This window comes from Phragmites australis, chromosome 14 (assembly GCF_958298935.1).
Source record: "Phragmites australis chromosome 14, lpPhrAust1.1, whole genome shotgun sequence".
Classification (NCBI taxonomy): Eukaryota; Viridiplantae; Streptophyta; class Magnoliopsida; order Poales; family Poaceae; genus Phragmites; species Phragmites australis.
In genome coordinates, this window is record NC_084934.1 from 8,824,337 (window position 1) to 8,847,035 (window position 22,699).

At 46.0% G+C, this 22,699-nt stretch overlaps 1 pseudogene; it reads right to left on the reverse strand.

The window, feature by feature from the left end:
• Window positions 1-1,754: 1,754 nt before the first annotated feature.
• On the reverse strand, window positions 1,755-21,579 carry LOC133890217 (L-type lectin-domain containing receptor kinase SIT2-like; annotated as a pseudogene).
• Window positions 21,580-22,699: the final 1,120 nt, after the last annotated feature.

Below are 22,699 nucleotides of genomic sequence, written 5' to 3' on the forward strand. Positions count from 1 at the left end.
CCTCCTCTAGTCCTCTGAGTAGTCGTCCATGAAGCTATAGTATGGCTCATTGTCTGAATCAAAATATAAATGTAGTATATGAGTACACAAAGGTACCCAGCATGCCCTACTCAAAACACTAGCATGTTCTACATGCATATATGATTTTAAGGGTGCTGGCTGTATGGTTTAAGTTGCGAAAAAGCAAGTTTAGCAATCCTAATGTTTCATAAACAGAAAGACAAGAGGACAGAAAACCTATTTTTGGTTTCAAAAGTAATCATGTGGTTAACACATCTTGGTTGAAGCATCCACGCTTCACACCAAGTTAGGTAAACACCTCCATACTCCGCACGGCTCTCGGCTGGAATCAAAATACACATGACTTCTCCAAATATGAAGTAACCTCCCAAAAATCTAGTCAATGTGGATAGCTCACAGACTTGTCCATACTGTGGATGCGGCTATACGTATAGATTAAAACTCTGTAGAGCTTGTACATATGGACCCACATGGAATGGTCCTTACGTCGCCTAAGGGCACCTAGCGACCGGGTAGCCATAATAGAGAGACTCTCCAACTAGGGGAAGTACTATCCTGCCTAATAGTTCTGGATTGTCCCATCAAAACCCTCAGATTCTACTCCGGGACCCTGCAGTAGTGTTGGTTGACCACCCGACCTCCTCCAAGGCACGGACCGTGGGTCCCCTCCTGGAAGCATAATACTTACTTCTGTCACATACTCTAACTTCCATAGTGCTAATACCTCCCCTAACCAGTCAGTCTCTAAGCCCTACCACATATGAGGTGCGGTTAGTACGCTTTGGCACAAGGACCGTATACGACACAAAGACTTGGTCCTTAATCGGTTGGGGTGAGCACCTTCCACACCTTCACTTAACACACTTGTATCTGCCACAGATACTCCCACATGGAAACCACCAGATTAGTTCCCCAGCACAGTACCCAAGGTACCTCCTGTCTCACCCCCACCAAAAACAGTCTTTACCATTTTTCCCCTTTGCCCAACACACAACCAAGATATACAATCCTTCATTGATACAAAGCATAAAGGAGCATGTGATGGTACATAAAAAAATGCTTTATCTTTAATGCAAGCAGTGCTAAGCTATTCTAATAAGCATAAAGTAATCCTATGCATGAAGACATACTAGGATTATGGGTACAAGGACATGAACAGGTAAACAAACATTTCAAGGCATTGGCTCAATCAATTAGGTCATCCATTCTTGTTCATCGGTGCACACCAGCACAACAGGATTGAGTAGACTACGTGTGGTGGCACAACAGAGAGAAATAGGCAAAACCCTAGTTGTGGGTGTCTTTTGTGGCGACGACTGATAGATATATAAAGAGAATTGTGTGGTTGAGACGTGCCATGATCAGACTCATTTACGTGCTATGATCAGATTCTAAACTGTATATATATCCATTTGCTCACATAGCAAAAGAATAAAACTATAAAAGTAGGTCACACCTGCGCAAGCTACTAGGCTCGATTTTGACAAACCATTCATGCAGGTGCCGTGCACCCACACCCTTCGCCCCTATCCCGCCCTAACCTCGGCCCAACCCGGCAAGGCGATCGAGCATGTGTGTTCTCCTAGTCCTCTCATTCACACATACTAAGTGTGTAAAGGAGACAATTCTAAGTTGATCTCGCTCCACTACCACTAGCAAGGTGGGAATAAAAGATACACCCTCACCTCCATTTAGTAGGGCCTTTGAGCTTTATTTGGAACTCTTCTTAAATATTATGGGCTAGGTCCATATATATCTAATAGTGTATCACCTTCAAGGTACTGCACCACTTGCCTCATGGTGAGTCTTGCACTAGTAAATGGATGTGAGACTATAAGTCCTAGATTTAGTACTAGACATGCCTCCTCAACATTATAGTCATCGTGGAGTCTTGGATCCACAGTCTCGATCAGCAATCTGTTATGCCAATGCTCTAAAACCCAATCGATCAATGTATGTTGGTTACCTTGTTCACTTTGCTTAACAGGCCTCTAGGCACTAGTGAGCTCGAGAAGAAATATGCCAAAGGCAAATACTTCTGTGTTGGCACAAGAATGTGTCTTGCATGAACAAGTGCGGTGAGAGTACACTCACAGGAGTGTCCTCAAGCTTGGAGAAGAAGTAGAGAGGGAGGAACACTAGATATGTGATGGTCAAGAAGGATTGATCCCTTGGTCTGATGGCCAAGGGTCCATATTTATAGTGCCATGCAGGGTGTAAATGTATAAATATACCCTTACAGAGATAGCGATACAAACCATCGCTATCTCACAAGGGCCTAGGACCAGTCAAATCACTTGGCATGGGTCTAGGTAGGATGTATTTTACTCATAACCATAATATATTATTTACCATGAAATTACAATAGTGCAAGTGGACCTAGGGACATGGTGCCCAGTCGGTTGCCTATTGCAGCGCCGCACTATCAAGATGTTAGGATGGCCTGACTTGACTGGGGATGTCAAGATGGCCTTCACTTGCGTTGTATTAAATGTAGGTCACTTCCTTGTAGGTGGAGGATGGCTGGTGGGCCCCCTCTGGTTGATCTTTCTCCTAGGTCAGATGATTCTCCCTCGGGACTTTGGAAAGCCTGCCTAGACTCCGGAAGGCAAGGCTCCAGAGACTGGGTTTCCAGAAGGCCAGGGCTCTGGAGGGTCCCGGAGCCTAGTGATTTGCATGGCCTCTAGGGACCCGTTTTATCCTTAAGCGCGGTAGGCTGGGGCCAGGAGTGGCTAGGGTCCTAAATGATGACCCCCAATAGTAGCCCCTCATGAGGATGGTCAGCGAAGCAGCTAGCCCTATGGATTTTCGGGAGCAGGGCCCCTAGCGGTCCTTGGCTCCGTAGTCGATGCCTTGTAGCCCTTTTGTCTTCTAGCCAATTGTTTGGAGGGTCCCACCCAATTTGGTTTGGAATTTAATCATCGATAGCACCTGTAAGGGGTATTAAATGTGACCTACAGCTAGTGGGCAGTGGTGCCTTGTCAGGTGCTGAGGGGACACATGGCGTGCATGGGAGCATGCGGAGGCTGAGGAGCAGAAGGCCATCGAAGTCCTCTAAGAAGTGGCCACCCTCCAAGGAAGGGTCTAGTTCGTCCCCAGCAATAGGGGCCACCCTACCTTTTTAGAGGTGGTGGCAGGATCGCTTCGTTATGCCATGCAACTCCCTTCGGTGCTTCAATTCGGAGGTGGTCGCCAACATCCTGGTCAAGAAAGAGCTGGAGGACCCTAGCACTTCCACCTCTACCCCTGCCTCGGAAGTATACTTTATTGAGAAGGATGACTAGTGGACAGCTTGGGAGTCTGCCGACCCACCTGTGTCTCATCATTTTGTTCTTCCCTGGGGCCGTAATGGAAGGGTGTCATCAGAGATCCTTAAGTTTGTTATGGCCGAAGTCAAGGCAGAGGATGTGGATGCAGTGGAAGCTTCGGGGGAGGCGGCGCAAGAGGAAGAGCTGGATTTTTTGACCTTCAATGCGTACCCCTTCCCGGAAGAACCTTCATCTTCCCGAGTCCAGAGGGACTCTATTTTCATTAGGAGGTCTTTGCACCAGGTGTCCCCGCATCGCCACATGGTGCGCTGCTATAGGAGTCGATCCTCCACATCTGGGGGCTTCTGGGAGGCGTGGCAGTTTAGCGCCCTCCACCTCCCATAGTACTCTGGGCTGGCGCAGGGGGCTAGCGCACTTGCTAGACCTAGATTCTATGTACGGCAGTTAGCTGAGTGTAATGTTTGTGTATGTCGCGCATGAATAAATCTTGAATTTGTATAAATTGGTACTTGTGTTGGATTTATTCTTCTCGCCTTTTATTTTTTGGCCGTACTAGCGCTACATTTATCTCCCCCATCTCTGGTCCCCTCGCATCCTGTGGGTGCTTAGCGGCTGAAGGGTGCGATTTTTAGGGAGGTTTAGTTGCGTTGGGTTCGAGCAGAGCTAAACGCTTCATTGGCTATAAGATGCTGAAGGGTGCATGCTGCCACCATCACAGAGGCTATCAGGGCCTTCAAGATGACGGAGGGAGGGCGGTCCAATGCTGCATGCCACAGCCATCATGGAGGCTATGCCTTCAAGATGACGGAGGTTCCAATGCCGCTCCGGTGCAGATGTTACACCTTTAAAGAGTCGGAGGGTGCATGCCACAACCATCACGGAGGCTAGCTAGGCCTTCAAGATGACGGAGGGTCCAATGCTGCATGCCCCAACCATCATGGAGGCTTTGCTTTCAAGATGATGGAGGGTCCAATGCGTTCCGGCACGTAGGTAATGCCTTAACGATGCTGGAGGGTGCCTGTCCACACTGACACGGAGGTTAGCTAGACCTTCAAGATGCCGGTGGGTCCATAGCGCTCTGGCACATAGGAAATGCCTTAAATATGCCAGAGGCTGCATACCACAATCGTCACAGAGGCTAGCTAGACCTTCAAGATGATGGAGGGTCTAATGTTACATGCCCCAGCCGTCACGGAGGCTATGCCTTTAAGATGATGGAGGGTGCAATGCGCTCCAGCATGTAGGAAATGCCTTAAAGATGCTAGAGGGTGCCTGTCCACATCAGCACGGAGGCTAGCTAGGCCTTCAAGAAGTTGGTGGGTCCATAGCTGCATGCCCCAGCCGTCATGGAGGCTATGCCTTCAAGATGATGGAGGGTGCAATGCGCTCTGGCATGTAGGCAATACCTTAAAGATGCCAGAGGGTTCCTAGTTCTCTGGCTTGATGTCGTAGGGTATTTTGAGGGAGAATGTAACTCTACTGGCCCTTACATGGGTAGGGTCCCCTCATAGAGTCCTGGGCTTTTGGTCCCTATATGGTCCTGCGGCAAGTTTGGCTGGAAAAAGGTGAGGAGTGCGAAGGACTCCTATACATAGTACTTACGGAAGGTCTCCGTGTTCCAACTGTGCTCTAGAGGGGTCCCTTCTGTGTCTGCCAGATAGTAGGAGCCAGGCCTATTGGACTTGAGGACCAGGTAGGAGCCTTCCCATTTGCTGCATAGTTTTCCTACAGCCAGGGTGTGTCATAGCACCAGGTCTCCGAGTTTGAAGCTTCATGGTGCAACCTTGGGATTATACCAGGTCTTGGTTCTAACGATGTAGTGGTCAAGATTCTAGATGGCGTGGAGTTGTGTGCCTTCAGAGAGGTCAAGGGAGAGCTCTCTTTCTTCAGCAATCTATGGTAGCCATACCCGGAGTGATCGTCCTTTGATCTTAGTTAGGGTCAGAGCTTTGTCACCGTATTGGAGTCGAAAGGGGGTGAAGCCTGTGGGTCGTGTGACCTTGGTTTCGAGGCACCACAAGATTTTTGTAAGCTCCTCAACCCATGAGCCTTTAGCCCTGCCTACGAGGTGGCGATTTAAGCCCGAGGGAATGTTGCCATTGGCGCGCTCGACAGCCCCATTGGACTGAGGATAATGGACGACGACAAAGCACAACTCAATGCTGAGTTTGGCATATAACTCTCTGAAGGGCTCAGAGTTGAATTGTGTTTTGTTGTTGACTGTGAGTTGTCACGGAATGTCGAAGTGATAGACTATGATCTTCTAGAAGAACCTTTGGGCGTTCCTCGATGTGATTGCCGTGAGGGGCTCGGCCTCAACCCATTTTGAGAAGTACTCCAATGCCACTACCACGTACCAAAGTTTACCCTTAGCCTGAGGGAATGGTCTGATGAGATCCATTCCCCAGCACGCTAGAGGCCAGATGGGGGGTGATTGGCTATAGGGTAGCCAGGGGTCGGTGGCTCCGGTCCCCCATGCAATGGCATCCTTGGCAAGTGTGCACAAGTTCCTCTGCCTCAGATATAACTGTGGGCCAGTAGAGCCCCTTGCGTAGTGCCTTGCTTGCCAAGGTGCGGCGTGCTAAATGGTTGTTGTAGAGCCCTTTGTGAATTTCTCAAAGGAGGTGGGCCCCTTCTTGCATGGTGACACAACGGAGGAGAGGGCACAGACTCCTACTTTATAAAGGATGTCGTCAACTAGGAGGTAGCCCCTGGAGCGGTGTTCCATGTGACGGAGTTCAACGGGGTCGTCTGGCTCCTCTACTCTGTTTAAGAAGGAAAGGAGGGGGACCCTCCAGTTCGGGGCTCTGATAAGAAGAACGACGGCTGTTGTCTCATCCAGGATGTCAACTGTAGGCCAGTGGAGGACCTCGAAAAAGGCGTCTAATGACATGTCTCCATTCCTAGTAGCGGCTTTTGCTAGGGTGTCTGTGTGCTCATTTTCTATTTGTGGTATGCTTCGTACTATTATACCTTGAAAAAACCCTTCGGCCTTGCAGATGGCCTCGAGGTATCTTGCCCGGTCCGGATGCCGATCCTGGAAGCTCTTATCTACATGCCCCACAATTACCTAAGAGTCAGTCTTGACGATGATTTTGGTGGCTCCTAAGGCTCGAGCCTTGCAGAGGCCCAATAGGATGACTTCGTATTCAATAATGTTGTTGGTTGTCTTGAACTCTAACCGGGTGGAGAACTTGGCTTACTGGCCCGTAGAGGAGATGAGGACAGCCCTGGCCCCTGCGCCAGCATAGCCATATGCTCCGTCGGTGTATACTGTCCACACATCTTGAGGAGGGGGCGCAGGAGGTCCGGTGGGTGCTGACGTCCAATCGGCGATAAAGTCGACCAATCTGCGACTCCATCCGGGCCACAAATTTTACCGTGAAGGGGGCTAGTTCCATAGCCCACTTGCCAATGCATTCGGTTGCCTCCCGATTGTGAAATATGTGGCCAAGCGGGTATGAGGTTGTCACAGTGATATCGTAAGCGAGGAAGTAGTGCCGGAGATTTCGTGAGGCCATTAAGAGGGCATATTCCATTTTTTTAAGCTTGGTGTAGCGTGTCCTGGCCCTCTCTAGGGCCTCCGATACGTAGTATATGGCTTGCTGTACAGATCGACCTCCGCTGCCCCCTCCCGTATAAGCGCATCACTTACAGCGAAGGCTAAAGCGGATAAGTACAGAAGGAGCCCTTCATCGGGAAGGGGTATCATGAGCGTCTTGAGGTCAGAAAGGTGAGCTTTAAGGGCCTCAAAGGCGGCTTGGAACTCCGGGGTCCACCTGAAACGCTCGGAGCCCCTCAGCATTTTAAAAAATGGAAGGTTGTGCTCAGCAGATTTGGCGAGGAAATGGCTAAGGGCCGGGAGGTGCCCAACCAGGTGCTGGACTTCCTTCGCATTGGCAGGGGTGACATTTCTACAATGGCATAGATCTTGCCATGGTTGGCCTCGATGCCCCTCTGGGAGATGAGGTATCCCATAGTCTGCCAGCCTTTGTGACAAACACGCAATTCTTAGGATTGAGCTACACGCTTGCATCCCGGAGGCTATCAAATGTTTCTTGGAGATCAGCGATGTGGTTGTCCTTGAGCTCGCTTTTTACGACAATGTCATCGACGTAGGCCTCGACATTACAGCCTAATTGCTACTCTAGAATCTTGTGTACCAAGTGACAGAAGGTAGCTCTGGCGTTTCAGAGGTCAAAGGGCATCCAAACATAGTAGTATACCCCGAATGCAGTAACAAAGCTATTTTTGCTCTCATCCTCCATAGCCATCCACACCTAGTGGTATCCGGAGTATGCGTCTAGGAAGCTTAGGAAATCGCAGCTGGCAGTAGAATCTACCAATTGGTCAATGTGAGGAAGGGGGTATGGATCTCGGGGGCAGGCTTTGTTAAGTGAGGTGAAATCGACACACATACGCCATTTCCCATTGTGTTTCTTGATCAAGACAGGGTTTGAGAGCCACTCGGAGTGTATAACGTCTCGGATGACGCCAGCCTTCAGCAGCTTATGGACCTCCTCTTTTGCACCCTCCACCTCCTCGGGAGAGAGTTTGCGGAGCGCCTGGCGCACCAACCTAGCCTTCAGTTCAACTCGAAGGGATGCTAGATGATGTAGCGGTCAACCCTATGGAGTTCCTATGGGGACCATGCAAAGACATCTAGGTCGAAGGCGTGTACAAAGAGGAGGTCCACCGAACTACCTCTGTTGACCAGTACCCTCCGGACCTCAACTTCTGTAATGTTGGCTGAGATGACCAAGGCGTCGGAGTGGGGGAACTTGACCCCCTCTGAGCCATTGGAGGTGAATGTTACGAGGGTGTTGGCCCATCTAGGGGCCCGGCGATGGATGCGGTTGCCCCGATGTGGTTACCCCCCATGCGTAGTCTCGCCACTATCGTTTAGAGGAGCCATCAGAGCTTCCTCCCCCAGTTATGGCGAGTACCACCTGCCTAGCTCCGCCTCCTTTAGGAATGTAATGATCCATGTGTTGCGTAGTTGGAGGCGGCAGAACTAGCTGGGAAGGGTTCTGCAATGCCAGGTGATCAACCTGGTGAGCCACTACTAGTCTTATGCCTTCGGGCCGCTCACCGTTGTCCCTCTCGGTCGTTGTGTAAGCTGCCTATCTCCTGAGGTATTCCTCTCAGAAGGTTTTGAAGGTCTGACAGTCTTCGGTTCTATGTCTGCATCCGGCCCTGTGCAAGGTGCACCAGTGCCCTTCCTCAGGGTATCGACCCGGAGTGTGGTCTCGCACTGGGAAGGCTCCGGGGTGCCCCTGGCTGTGACCCCTAGGATGGGGCGGGTTCGTAGCCCCTCGACCCGAGTTGATGTTGACGATGCCATGACGCTGTTGCAGCCGTCCTTTACAGCCTCTGGAGCCATTATTCTCTTCGGAGCCCCTTTTGCTGGTAGGGGAAGAGTGTGAGAGGATCCTGCTTGCGATATGGACTTTTCGGGCTCAACGCTAGGTGTTGTTGTGGCTTGCACAAGCCCCCGGTAGAGCCTCTCCTCTTCTGCGTGTGCATACTCCTCAAACTTGCACATTAGGGCCTCTACGGACCGCTGTCACACCCGGTTTTAACGGACAAAATCAGATGTGGCTTATATGTGCCTAGGATATTCAACACACATAAGGACGTCACAGGTGCAAAAGCAATACTTTTATTAAATAAATGTTAAACTCTTATAGCAATTTACATATATTGTCTTCTATGAAGATATTTGCAGTGGAACAGAAGCACTGGTGCCCAACAACACCGCAGGCAACCGACCAGGAGACACGTGCCTAGAATGTCACAACCTCATCTTGATAGTCTTCAACATCTTCACTCATTGAGCAGCAGCACACATGTCTCATGGTATAGGGAAAAAATAGCAAGTGTGAGCACATGACGCACTCAGCAAGTGTGGGAAAGATAATGATATGCAGGCTTATATCAAGAATAGGTTAACACATGGTATATTTGCGTAAATGCGAGTAATGAAAATATATTTGGACTCAAAATATTTAGCAGTTATTAAGTGAATGTAACCCATACAATCCAACACAAAGCATACAAGGCTCTCCACCTTGCATACCATAACTGTCTAGTACTCCCTATACTATATCCAAAACCACAACCAAACCCATAACCACAACCCACTAATCATGTGAGGATAAAAGTCTCTCATAACCGTGAGCACGACTGTTATAACAGTTTTTATACTTTGCAGAGGTTGTCCAACTTTACCCACAAGTCGTGATTTCCATGTTGCCATGTTCATGACACACTTAACACATGCCAGTGGTGTGCCACCAGGAGATCACTACGAATCATTTTCCATTGATTAGGTCCTAGTACTCCAACGAATGCTAGTCAGGTGTCTAACCAATATGCTAAGCCTTACCCATATCAGCCTCGTGGTTGGTACAGTAATTCTTGGGTTGTCGCTCCACGAATCGGTCCTTATATGTGATACTTGGGCAAAGACTATCCCACAGGGATATAACCAACAAAACCTAACATCTCTGCTTGGAACATATCCACAAGCCTACCATGTGAACCACCATTATCAAACCAACAGGGAAATAACCAACAAATTTCTTGGAACGTATCCACAAGCCCACTACAAGAACCACCATTATCAAACCAACTTCTTGCCCAAGTCCTAGGGTTCCATGTTACTAACAAGTTCATCATCACCATTGCATATGTCCACTAAACATGTATATGACACTTCCCAACATCCCAAAAGCATGGCTAAACAATTCTACCCAAAAAACTCATATCAACTACCACTTAGTTTTCAAGGAATGTAGAAAAAGAACTAGGTAAACCCTAACATAGGTGACTACCCATCATATTGACAGACATTGCATGAAATTTTGTAAAACAAAATATTTAAAACATAGGTTCAATATGATCAAGGACACTTGCCTTTTACCCAATGTTTCTCAGTGTTGTTGAAATCTTGGTCTTGAAGTCCCTCAAACTGCTCCGGAACGTTATTGACTAATCGCGAGAACTACCGACAAACAACATAAAGCAAAACACTAATAACAACATACCAAACATCATTAAAACACTTTACAAACACTATGGTTGGATAGGTATTATTTTAGAAACATTTAGATGCAAGAATCGTCTAAATCGAAGTTAAGATAAAAAGAGAATGAGCTTTCAGAAGATGGATTAGACTGAAATGAAAAACTAGTTTACTGGAGCTATCTTCCTATGGGAAAAGAGTTTATTATACAATCACTGTGTCAGGCTTGACAACATCATTCCACAGGATTCAAGAAGTGTAGGGCAGACCAGACTTCACTGACTAGGCTAAGGAGAATGATGTGGTGCTGACTTGGCATGCTATGGAAGTACCATCTTGGATTAAAGAAGGAATACACTGAGATCTTGACCACCTATGATCAAATGGCTGGGGTTATGCTTCTAGGTTAAGGATATTACTGGTAAGTCTGTGTAGTGGTAGTGGTTGGGGTTTCATCAAACACAGCAATCGGGCGCATGGCCACTGACATCGATGTTAGCTTCGATGGCGTTTCAGTGAAACTAGGGGAGCATAGCGTAGAACATGGAAAGACTAACTCAGCGGTATGGTTGGTTTTGGAAGGGGTCATCCGAGGTAGCGGCAAAACAGCGATGACTGCTGCTAGGTTTGGTGGTGACCGCAAACAGAAGCATCAACGAAGATGCTCGCATTCCAGGAGATTGGCTATGAAATTTGAGAAACCGTTTGAACAGAAATATTCATATATCCCGGGAACACAATTCTATGGCATGGGTTTTGGTAGATCATCCACTGAGAGGAAGAATGATCAGCGGAGATGAGATGGGTGGCGGTTGTGACATGCTGTGGTTGGCAATCACGTTATGGTCGTGTCGCTACACAAACGGGGATGGGCTCCTAGGTTCATGTAGAAGACTCGATGGGACACGCTGTTGGTGCATCGATACAGCTTTCTAATTGATGGGGAACGCGAATGCAAATCTGGTGCGCATGCAGAACGCGTCCAAAAAATGGACAGCGGGTATGTCGACCTTGATTCCGGTGGTTTAGCTACTCTACTGGCCGACCTAGTTGGTGAGGGCATGGGGAACATCATGGTATATGCGCTGGTGAAAGGCCATGGCAAACGGTGCACTAGTTGGGCGGGAATTTTGATGCCAACCAGCTACAGCATGGCTGTCCGTGACGGTGACGACCATAGGGGCGTAGATCGGGCTTTGGCTGGGGCTAGAGCTTGGCTAGGGACTTTGTATGATGCTAAAACAGTAGTAAGGGAGGATAATAAGGGGTCCTCACCTTGCTTCCAAGGTCGAGGAAGGAGGATTCGTGGAGAAGACGACGTAGCGCATCATGGGCCGCGGCGGCGGCGGCGGTGGTTCAGGCGAACGACGGCGCATGGATAGGGCAGCAGCAATGTCTAAGGCTTGGTGGCGTGGAATAGGAGTAGGAGAGGACGTGCAACTCTTATTTATAGGGCTAGGGGTGGTTGGTTGAGGTGGAGTCCAAGCCAAACACGAATCGGATTCGAGTTCGAGTCGATTATGGTTTCCTTTTTCGCAGCTCTCTATTCCAAGGATGATATCTCCATTGTCTGGACTCCAAATTGGAAGTTTTGTACTCTAATTTGTAGTACTCTAAAAGATCTAAGACTTTGGTATTCATTAGAACATCTGAAAACGTCATCTTGATTTCCAAAAATGCACCACAAGATAAACTATTTGAACTCGGACTTATCTGCGCACCACAGATTTCGGGGGCCATAACTCCTTGCTCAATTATCCAAAAGGGGACTTCCATAGGTTCAAATCGAAGCTCTCGATGAGGCCTACAATTTTGGTATCAAGATTTGCATTTGTGGCCGTTTTAAACTCCGAAACTTTATAGGAAGATGAGGCTGTCTAGGACTCCGCGAAAATTTGCAGATTTCGTGGATCCTTTATTGGGTCATCTAGAAGACTTGACTAAGGGTTTGGACTTAAGCAAGATTGAGCCCAAAGACACTTTAGGTATATCTAGGGTTTAGAAAAGAATATTTTGTAGAGAAATTTGAATAGGGTTTGAATTTGAATTGAGCTTGGAGTGAATTTAAGAGAAACGAAAAATGAGGTTGAACGAGAATAGGAGTAGATAAGGAATTTGGATTTGGATTTGGGTAGAATTTGAGAAAAAAGAGAGATTGGCTTTAAACTAGAGAAGGATCAGGTATGACCAAGGAATGTATAGATGATGAATTTAAAGATTTTGAATTCCAACCATTAAGTTCCTTAACTTATTCACTATTGAGTTTTGTAAAAACCTTTTCAAAATCTTTTTCACTCAAAACACCAAAGAAAAAGAAAAAGAACTCTAATGCATTTACCTGGCTCCTAACAAAACTCAGCATGCAATGCACACAAAATAATAACCTATATTGATTGATTAAGAAAATAGGTTTTAAACCTATACTACTGGTGAAGCTATTCAATAGTCTTGGAAAATTTTAAAAAAGTTGTAAATTCTGAAAATCAGGGTGTTACAATCGCACCAGGCACCAATCGTAGAGGGGGCCATCGGCCAGACCCTGAGTTGCTGTGTTCATGACTGATGAGTCCGAAATGCCCTTAATCTAGGACTTGGTTTGGGAAAACTTCCAAAAATAATCCCGAAGGGTCTCGCATGGCTGTTGTTTAATGTTGAATAGGCTTCTGGAGGTCACTGGCTTGATGAAGGTACCCTAGAAGTTGTTAGAGAAGAGGTCTCGGAGCTTGGCCCAAGCTAAAATAGTCCTGAGCTCTAGTGTTCAGAACCATCAAAGAGCTACCCCTTCCAAAGCGAGGGGGAAGAACTTGTCCATGGCGGCCTATCTGCCTCTATTGGCTTCTACAGCGAGGGCGTACGAGCAGACAAACTCGTCTGGGTCGGAGCCTCCCCTAAACTTAGGCATCTTCAGGGTCCGAAAGCCCTCCGGGAAGGGTGCGGCCTGCAGGTCTACATGTAGGGGAGAGTCGTGATGTTGCCTCAGGACCTTGTGATGATGAATCCAAGGCTCTAGAAACTGTGCACTAACTGCAGGAGGTGTTTGGTGGCGATGGGCTGTGGGGACGAAGCCCTCGCCAGTCCCCAGAACCAGGGTTGGAACAGTGCTAGCCATTAAGGGAGCGGCGATGGTCCCTCGGGCAGGCTGCTGCGCTGCCCATAGGGCCATCTGCAGCTCCTCCAGCTGAGTCTGGAGGGCCACAACGCGTGACTGCTACTCAGCAAAGGGGGTGTTCATGGTGGTGGTGCCGGCTAAAGCCCTTAGGAATGCGGCGGGGCCCATGTCATGCTGCTGTTGTAGGGCCCCGAGGCGGGGGGGCCCTAGCACCAATCACAGTCGTGGTCATGGCCGGGTTGCCGGTGGTCATAGGGTCCTCGTTCCCCCCGGCCGATGGACTGTCGTCGGTTTGGTGTGTGGTCATTCGCACGGGTGTGGCCGGGGGATCGGCCGCCTGTGCCACGGCCCCGACGTTCTTCTTTCTAGGGGCCATCCTACCTCTTGAGCACATCTATTGTTCGAATCCCAACAAACGGTGCATTGTTGACGCTAGAATATGTCTTACACGAACAAATGTAGCGAGAGTACATTCAAAGGAGTGTGCTCAAGCTTGGAAAAGAAGTGGAGAGGAAGGAACACCAGATATGTGATGGTCAAGAAGGATCGGTTCCTTGATCTGATAGCCAAGGGTCTGTATTTATAATGTCATGTAGGATGTAAATGTACAAATATACCCTTATAGAGATAGCGATAAAAACCATTGCTATCCCACAGGGACCTAGGACCAGTCAAATCACATGGCATGGGTCTAGGTAGGATGTATTTTACCCATAATCAGAAGATATTGTCTACCGTGGAAATACAGTAGTGCAAGTGGCCTTAGGGATGTGGTGCCCAGCTGGTCACCTATTGCGGTGCCGTACTGTCAAGATGTCAGAATGACCTCCACTTGTGTTGGGGATGTCAGGATGGCCTCCACTTATGTTGCATTAAATATAGGTCACTTCCTTGCAGGTGAAGAACAGCCGGTGGGTCCCCTCTGGTTGATCTTTCTCCTAGGTCAATGGCTCTCCCAAGGGACATCGGAGAGCTTGTCTAGACTCCAGAAGGCAAGGGCTCCACAGACTGGGGCTCCGGAGGGTATGGGATTTGGAGGCCCGGGCTTCAGAAGGCCAGAGCTACAGAGGCTGGGGCTTTGGAAGGCTAGGGCTCCAGATGTTCCCGAAGCCTAGTGATCCGCACGGCCTCCAGGGACCCGTTTTGTCCGCAAGCACGATCTACTGGGGCCAGGAGCGGCGAGGGTCCTAAATGATGACCGCCAACAGTCTGTCAAAGTGGATGCTTTACCTGTGCGTGGTAACCCATGGTTGCAACCATCTCTGGGGCTAGGTAACCCATGGTTCCAACCATATGCGTGGTCTGTGGATCAGTGCCATGATCATACAATCTTGAGAGACCAAAATCACCTAGTTGTCCATTCATTTCACTATCTAGCAGGACATTACTTGTCTTAATATCTCGGTGGATGATAACTTTCTCCCAGTTCTCATGGAGGTAGAACAGGACAAATGCAACACCTTTGATAATGTTGAACCTTTGGGCCCAACTCAACGATAGTTTGCCATCTTCATAGTATAGATACTTATTGAGGCTGCCATTTGACATATAGTCATATAACAAAAGGAGTTCACCTTGTTGCCGATAATAGCCAAGTAAGGGTACAAGTTTGCAATGTCGAAGTCGGCTGACACTAATAACCTCAGCAATGAACTCCTTCATCCCTTGTCGTGACTCATGAGACACCCTCTTCACAGCTATCTCTACATTGGACTTTGGAAGAACTCCTTTGTAGGCCTTTCCAAAGCCACCCACACAAAGTAGGTTCTTCTCTTGAACCTCCTATGGCATGGAATAAGTCCTTGAAGGAGAATCGTTGTGGCCCAAAATTGACCTGCCAAGCTTCCTTCACCTCAGTATACCTTAATCTTTTGTATACAAGTAATATGATGACAAATCCAGGAGCAGAGATTAACAAAGCAGAGGCTATATGAAGAGTAATCTCCAAAACCTTGGATGTGTATTGGCCAATATGTGGTAGCTATGACAGCTTGGAGATGTCACTACCATAGAAACAGTAAAAGAAGATGAGGTATTATAGACGGTTTCTTTGGGCCCATCACTAACAAAATATCCACAGACAATTGCTAAGATAGACGTGTCTGTAACATCCCCGCCGTCTGGGTGTCCCAACATCCTTAGATGGCTTTTACAAATCCGTCTATGTCTCGTTGATAGATAGAGATGGGTTTTAAGAAAACCCGTCTGTAACATTATCACATTTGGTTTATTTTAACACCCGTCTATGACTTTCTGGTTGTCACAAATGGTTGAAAGTGATAAACCGTCTTGACTTAATGGCCGTCTTCATGAAGGTGAAAATATAGACAATTCATTCTAATAACCGTCTTTGTTCCTAAATTATTGGTCTTAAGACAGAGCCCTTTAGCATGAGTTTTTCAGACAGAGGCATGCACGAATCTTCAAACAGCGGCTTGAGCTTCCTTTGCGAGGTGATTTCTTTAGAGCTGCCTCTGCAATGCGAGCTTCCTCTTTTTGAATACCTAGAGGTTAATATTTCCCTTCTTTAGTGCCAAATTGGTAGCTACATTCAGAGAACCATTGCGTCCAAATATGTGAGCTTCTGTTGAACTCTGTAGTGCTAGCTTCCTTTGCCAGGCAATTTGTTTGGAGCTTCCTCTGTAGCACGAGCTTCCTCTATTGGAATTCCTAGAGGCTTGTATTTACTTCCTTTATCTCCAAATTGGTACATTTACATAACCATATATAGCTTAGAAAAATATAAGGTTCTATTCAAGATTTCGTATATATACATCTATTGTCTTTTTCTAGTTCAGGACCATTATGTTGCCACTAAAATTTTCACTTAAAAGAAGTTTTTAGGTTCAAAATTCAATAAATGTTAACTTTTGGAAATTACAGATGGCCAACCAAAGTTGGATGTACCTAGAGAATCATTATTATGATGAGTTCCTTAATGGCATATCTGGATTCATGCGTGTTGCTGAGGCAGATATATTGAACAAGAATTAAAAATTTATGTCTTGTCCATGCACTAACTGCAGAAATGAGAGAAAGTTTTCAAAGGCACAAAATATACATGCACATGATTATGCGTGGATTCACACCGAACTATACATGTTGGATCAAGCATGGAGAAGAAGGCATGAATGACCCTGATGGCGATATGCATGAACCAAGAGATCCTGAGTGTGATGTGTATGAAGTTATTGTAGACAGGGACGTCGAAGAGATTTTTGATGACTTTATGGACTGAGGTGATGATATTCTTGAAAATATTGAGCAGATGGTCCGCAATGCCAAGGGGAATGATGCATACAATGATAGAGAGTTTACTAGATTTCAAAAATTTGTGCGGCAGTCAAAGGAACTTTTATATCCAGGCTATGAGGAGCAATACACATTGCTACATGTGGTACTCCTACTTTTCAAATTGATGGCAAGCAATGGGTGTTCGGATAAGAGTTCCATTGCCTTGTTACGACTATTAGAAGCATTGCTTCCCAATAGGAATATGCTACCCACATCCACATATGAACCAAAGAAGATAATTTGACCCTTAGGATTGGAAGTGAAAGAATTCATGCTTGCAAGCAAGACTATATTATTTATTATGGAGAGTATGCAGACTTACATGAGTGCCCTGTATATGGAAACCCTCGATACAAGCGTCATAACTATGGGGGGATGCCTATAGGAACAAATGACCTCCTGTGAAGGTGATGTGGTATCTTCCTATAATTCCTCAGTTGAACATTTGTTTGCCAACAAAAAGGAGGCTAAATTGCTTCGTTAGCACAAAGACGTCTATAAGAATGATTCAAACCTACGGCATCCTACTGATTGCGTGCAGTGGTGAAACATAGATCTGAAATACTTGGAGTTTGCCATAGAACTGAGGAACATTAGGTTTGCTTTGAGCATGGATGGAATGAATCCTTTTGGTAACATGAGCAGCAGACATAGCACTTGGCTAGTAGACCTGTGTATATACAATCTCCTCCTTGGTTCTATTAGGAGAGAAAGTACCTTATGATGTCAAATTTAATCCAAGGGCTGAGGCAACCTGGCAATGACAATGATGTGCACCTGAGATCGTTGATGGATGACCTCAAAATACTCTGGGTAGAAGGTGTCAAGGTATGGGATGAGTACAAGTGAGAGTACTTCAGTCTACATGCTATGTTGTCTTGCATAATCAATAATTTGCCAGCCCTTGGTAATTTGTCGGACCAAACTATAAAAGGAAGCAAAGCCTACCCTCAATTCTTAGATGCTACCGAGAGTATGTGGCTCAACAACTCAAGATAAACAATGTATATGAGCCATCGACAGCTTCTGCCCAAATCATATCCATATAGGAATATGAAGAAAGAATTTGATGGCATGAGAGAGAATGTGATAGCTCCTAGGCATTTCAGCGGGCAAGAGCTCCATGATCAAGTGAAGAACATCAATGTTGTTCTTGGAAAGGGAAAGCGATCTAGTAGTGTTGAAAAGATCATGTGGAAAAAGAAATCGATATTTTGGGACCTACCTTACTGGCTACACTTAGAAGTCACTGTCTCAATGCCATGCACATAAGAAAGAATGGATGTGAGAGTCCATGTGGTACCTTGTGCAATTAGGAGCATGTTGCCAATCATAATCAGGGAGTCTATTATGATCCTGTGTTTTTTCTTTAATGCAATTGCCCAGAAGGTCATCAATCCAACAACACTAGATGCCCTAGAAAGAAATGTGGTGAAGACTTTATGTTAGCTTGAGATGTATTTCTCGACTTCATTCTTTGATATTATGGTCCATGTCATTGTGCACCTTGTAAAGGAGATAAAATACCTTTGTCCAGTATTTCTCCAACAGATGTATCCACATTAAAGATACATGGGTATTCTGAAATCATATGTAGGTAACCGATCTCAACTAGAAGGCTGCATAATTGAAGGTTATACATCTGAGGAAGTTGTCAAGTGGTGTGTCAGCTTCATTCATTCATCAGGTGCTATCGATGTGCCCATAAATCGGCATGAGAGCCGGGTGGCATGTAAAGGGACCATCAGAAAACAAAGGCAATAACTCCTAACCAGAAGTCTTATGCTCATGCTCACCTCCTTGTTTTATAACAAATGGATGAAGTGTCAAAATATAGCAAGGAGCACAAGGCATTGCCCAATCGAGAAAATCTAGAAAGGAACGATGTATGCATAATTGGAGAGCATAACAAAAGGTTTAATACTTGTTTTTGAGATCAAATCCAATCGACTTCATGCACAAATAAGGTACTTAAGAAATTGGCTAAAGGGTCAATCTTTACAATTGTGACATGGCAAGGATACGACATTAATGGGTACATATTTTACATGACCACACAGGATAAGAAATGTATAAATTAGAACAATGGTGTACGCATAGATGCTTATGAATACAATATTCACAAGAGCGCTTACTATGGGCAGATAAAGGAAATATGGGAGCTTGACTATATAGGTATCAAGATACCCCTATTTTGATGTCGTTGGAGGGCCCAAAGGGCATGAAAGTGGACAAGTACGGGATCACTACCGTTGACTTATGATGTGTCAGATATAAGGAAGAACCATTCATTCTTACTAAACATGTTACCCAAGTGTTTTATGTGTGTGATACAACACAAAGGAACAGACATGTAGTTCTCAACGGGAAAAGGGGGATCGTCTGAGTTGAAAATTTCATTGACGAGGAGGAGTACAACCAATTTGATGAAGCTTGCCCTTTTCCTGATATTACACCAATTTTGTAAATTGCACACCATATTGATGAAGTGTTGTGAATATATGTTAATACTAAAGTATTGTTTGTGATGAAATTAATTTCTATCATGTATGTGTTGAAATGCCTATGTTCAAATTTATATTTTGTCTGTGTTCAAATTTAGATCCTCTTGACAACATATGGCAATTCTAGAGACAGATATTACAATAAGAAGCCACAAACAAACATCAAGCAACAAATTGTCTATGTTCATACGACACAGACGAACATCTCCAAAAAATCGTCTGTGAGTATTGGCTCTCTATGGAAGTATGTGTCCTTGGTCATAGACAAACATTAAGAGAAGACCCTCTTTGACTATTAGTGCAGCCCCACAAGGCACACGAAAGGGCACAGATGGACATTAAGAGAAAACCGTCTGGGACTATTAGTGCTGCCCCACAAGGCACAGGACAGGGCATAGACGGACATTAAGAAACACTGCCTATGATGTGGTAGACACAGAAGAACATTAAGAAAAACCATTTGAACTGTCTATTTTAACCTAGCAACGTATTCTATTGTTGATTCACTCTAACAGATCTCGCGCATGCTTCGCATTCACCTCCTCCTCTCCACTGTAGTGCGCTCAAGCATTCCTCCCCATCCTCTCTACTACGGAGGTGCTCGGGCCTTCCTCCTACTCCCCTCCACTGCAGCAGCACTCAGGTACTCCTCATCATTATCATCCTCTCCACTGCCGCGGCACTTGGGTCCTCCTCTGCCACTGCGTCGGAGATCCATCCCTCCTCCTCCCATCCAGTGGTGCTCTAGTCCTCCTTTGACACTCATCAGGTATTAATCGGGCCCTCCTCCTCCTCTCCACCATGGTGCTACTGTTTGCTAGTTTTCTTGCAATGTGCCTTTCCTTTGTTCTTTTCTCTCTCTTAAGTTGAAAATATTACCATGTACCATGTGGCCATCATTAGTTTTTTGGGTTAATTATCTAGATGATCATATGAGTCCTCTTTGACTTTAAAAACTAACCTCAAATCATTAGTTTTCATAGAAGTCTTAAATTAACATCTAAAATATGACATGTCTATTATATATACAATGAAAATGAGAATATGTGGTTAAAAGTTCTATATGAAAATCGAAAACACCGTTTGCAACAATTTAGAACTGTGCTCAATCTAGAACTTGTATCTGATGTTATCACACTGATCGGTGAACTTGTCGATATGTTTCTTGTGTTATCCCACCATATCCAGCTACCATATTTAAAATGCTCATGTTCATTTTTGTGATATTCTACAATTGCTGTAGAGTTCAGCTGTGTTTGTGCTAATTTTTTTTTCATCTGTTTCTCTAGGTTTAGTTATGTATGACTAACTAGCATGGACTCTAACAGTGAGTTCATGTATAGCTAGTTCAGACTCAAGCAAGTTATTTGCATGTTTGCTAAATCTTTAATTTTTTGTAGTCCACATTATTTAGTCAGAATGCAAGGCAAAAATGAGGAAAATGCTCATGTTCATGCATATGAACCTTTCAGAATTATATCACAAATGTTTGCATTCAAACCATCTTATATGCTATTTTGCATGCTTTTGTAATTATAGCACAATCCTAATTTTATTACGATGTTTACAAATTTTGCCAAATCAGTGCTGTGCTTTCCTTCATATTTTATTTGTTTCTTTTCCATTAATGCATTAATGTAAAGGTCTTTTGCTAATGTAGTTTAACTAGATGGCATCAAGTGGTCAATCTTCATCGTCATCCTCTCATGAACATTCCCGCTCACATGACGGATGTCACGGAGATACAACCACCTCAGGGGGTCGAGCTCAGCGTGCTAGGATGAAAATTGCCATTACAGAAATCAACATCACGGAGCTACCTACACCCCCCCCCCCTACAGCAAAAAACCATTTTTGACACGTTTGTGGCTTGATTGCTTGGGAGAGGGTTCGTTGGTCCTTAAGAAGTGGAAGCTCCTCGGTCATTCAGAGACAAAGGCACTGTTTGTGTGCCTTGAGAATTATATGGAGATAACACAGAATATAATGGACCTTATGTTGAGGAAAGCAGTGATAATGGCTATCACTGCTGGCTGTATTTACGAAACGATAGTGATATAAAAAAATCCATACTACTTCCCACGCCCGCCTGCTCTGCTTCTCCCGAGCGCCTTTAAAATCACACTCGCTCACTCTCACTCACTCGATCGCTCTCTCTCTCTCTCTCACCCTCTCCTCTCCACCACCGCTGTCGCTGCTCCTACTTTGTCCACTGCCACCGCACGATGGATAAGCACGATGCTTCTCCCCCTCCGGCCACTCCACCACTGCCTCCACTACCACCTTCTCCGGTGACACCACCCACACCTGCATTGTCATCTGACAATGAGGTAGAGGCCCCACCGGCGAGGTCATCGGATGAGGCGGCCACCTCGAACTCTGGCTATTCAGCGGGGTCCCCCTCCGAGAACAACGATTTGTGGGATTTCTTCCTCGACAAGCTGAAGGCAAAGAAGCCCCGGAAGAGCTCGGATGAGGTGGAGGAGGCCGGCGACGACGGCAACAACAACAACGATGAGGATGAGGATGACAACGACGATGATGATGACGACAATGATGATGACTACTTCTTCATCATCATGGACGACGGCCAGTAGATGTGATGCGCGTATTTACGGATTTTGCGTGCGTGGGTTTAAGGTTTTTTTATGCACGACCGTACATGTCTTTTGTTTTGGTGTACAGTAATAGATTTAGTGAGTTAAATATAGATTATTGTGATATAAAGCTCTAAATATGGATATTAGTAGTATAAAACTCAGTTAAATTATTGCATGCTGCTTAAATTTTTTTGTCCTAGGTTGAGTATCACTGTCGGTTCATGGCTAGAACATGCAATTATAACCAGACTAATCGATTGACAGCATAAGCTTAAGAACCAGCCGTGATAATTTGTATCACTATCGGATCATGACATGAAATGGCAGTGATATGTACAATCACTCCCGGTTCAAAACTGATAGTAATGCAGTTTTTGAAACAGTAGTGATGACCTTTTCTCTAGTTGTTGGGGGGAAAATACCCTAGCCTGTAGACATTACTAAAGGGTCGCCATCAAGAGCTCGTCTGAAGCCCTTGAGCTCTGGATCCTCAGCCAGAACTCTGGCTTCCAAAGACCATGAAACCCTCCGCCACTGCCTCTCAAGACAAGGGAAGTTGCTGGTATCCAAAAAGAATTGTTGGGGGGCATCTTTAAGGACCTCCGACGCCCTTGGCCCCGTCAGCCTATGCCTGTGAATCTCAGGTCCCCAAAGGCCTCTTGGGTCTCTGAGCTCCAGAGTTCTCTAGAGTCCTAGTCTCCCAGAGCCCTAGCCTCCCAAAGCCCTAGCCTCCTGGAGCCCTAGTCCTCCGGAGCCTAGGCAAGCTCTCCAAAGCCTAGGGAGTGGGTCATCAAGCCTTGGAGGAAAAATCAGCCTGAGGAGGCCCACGAGCCATCCTATGCCTGCAAGAAAGTGATCAATATTTAATGCCAGTG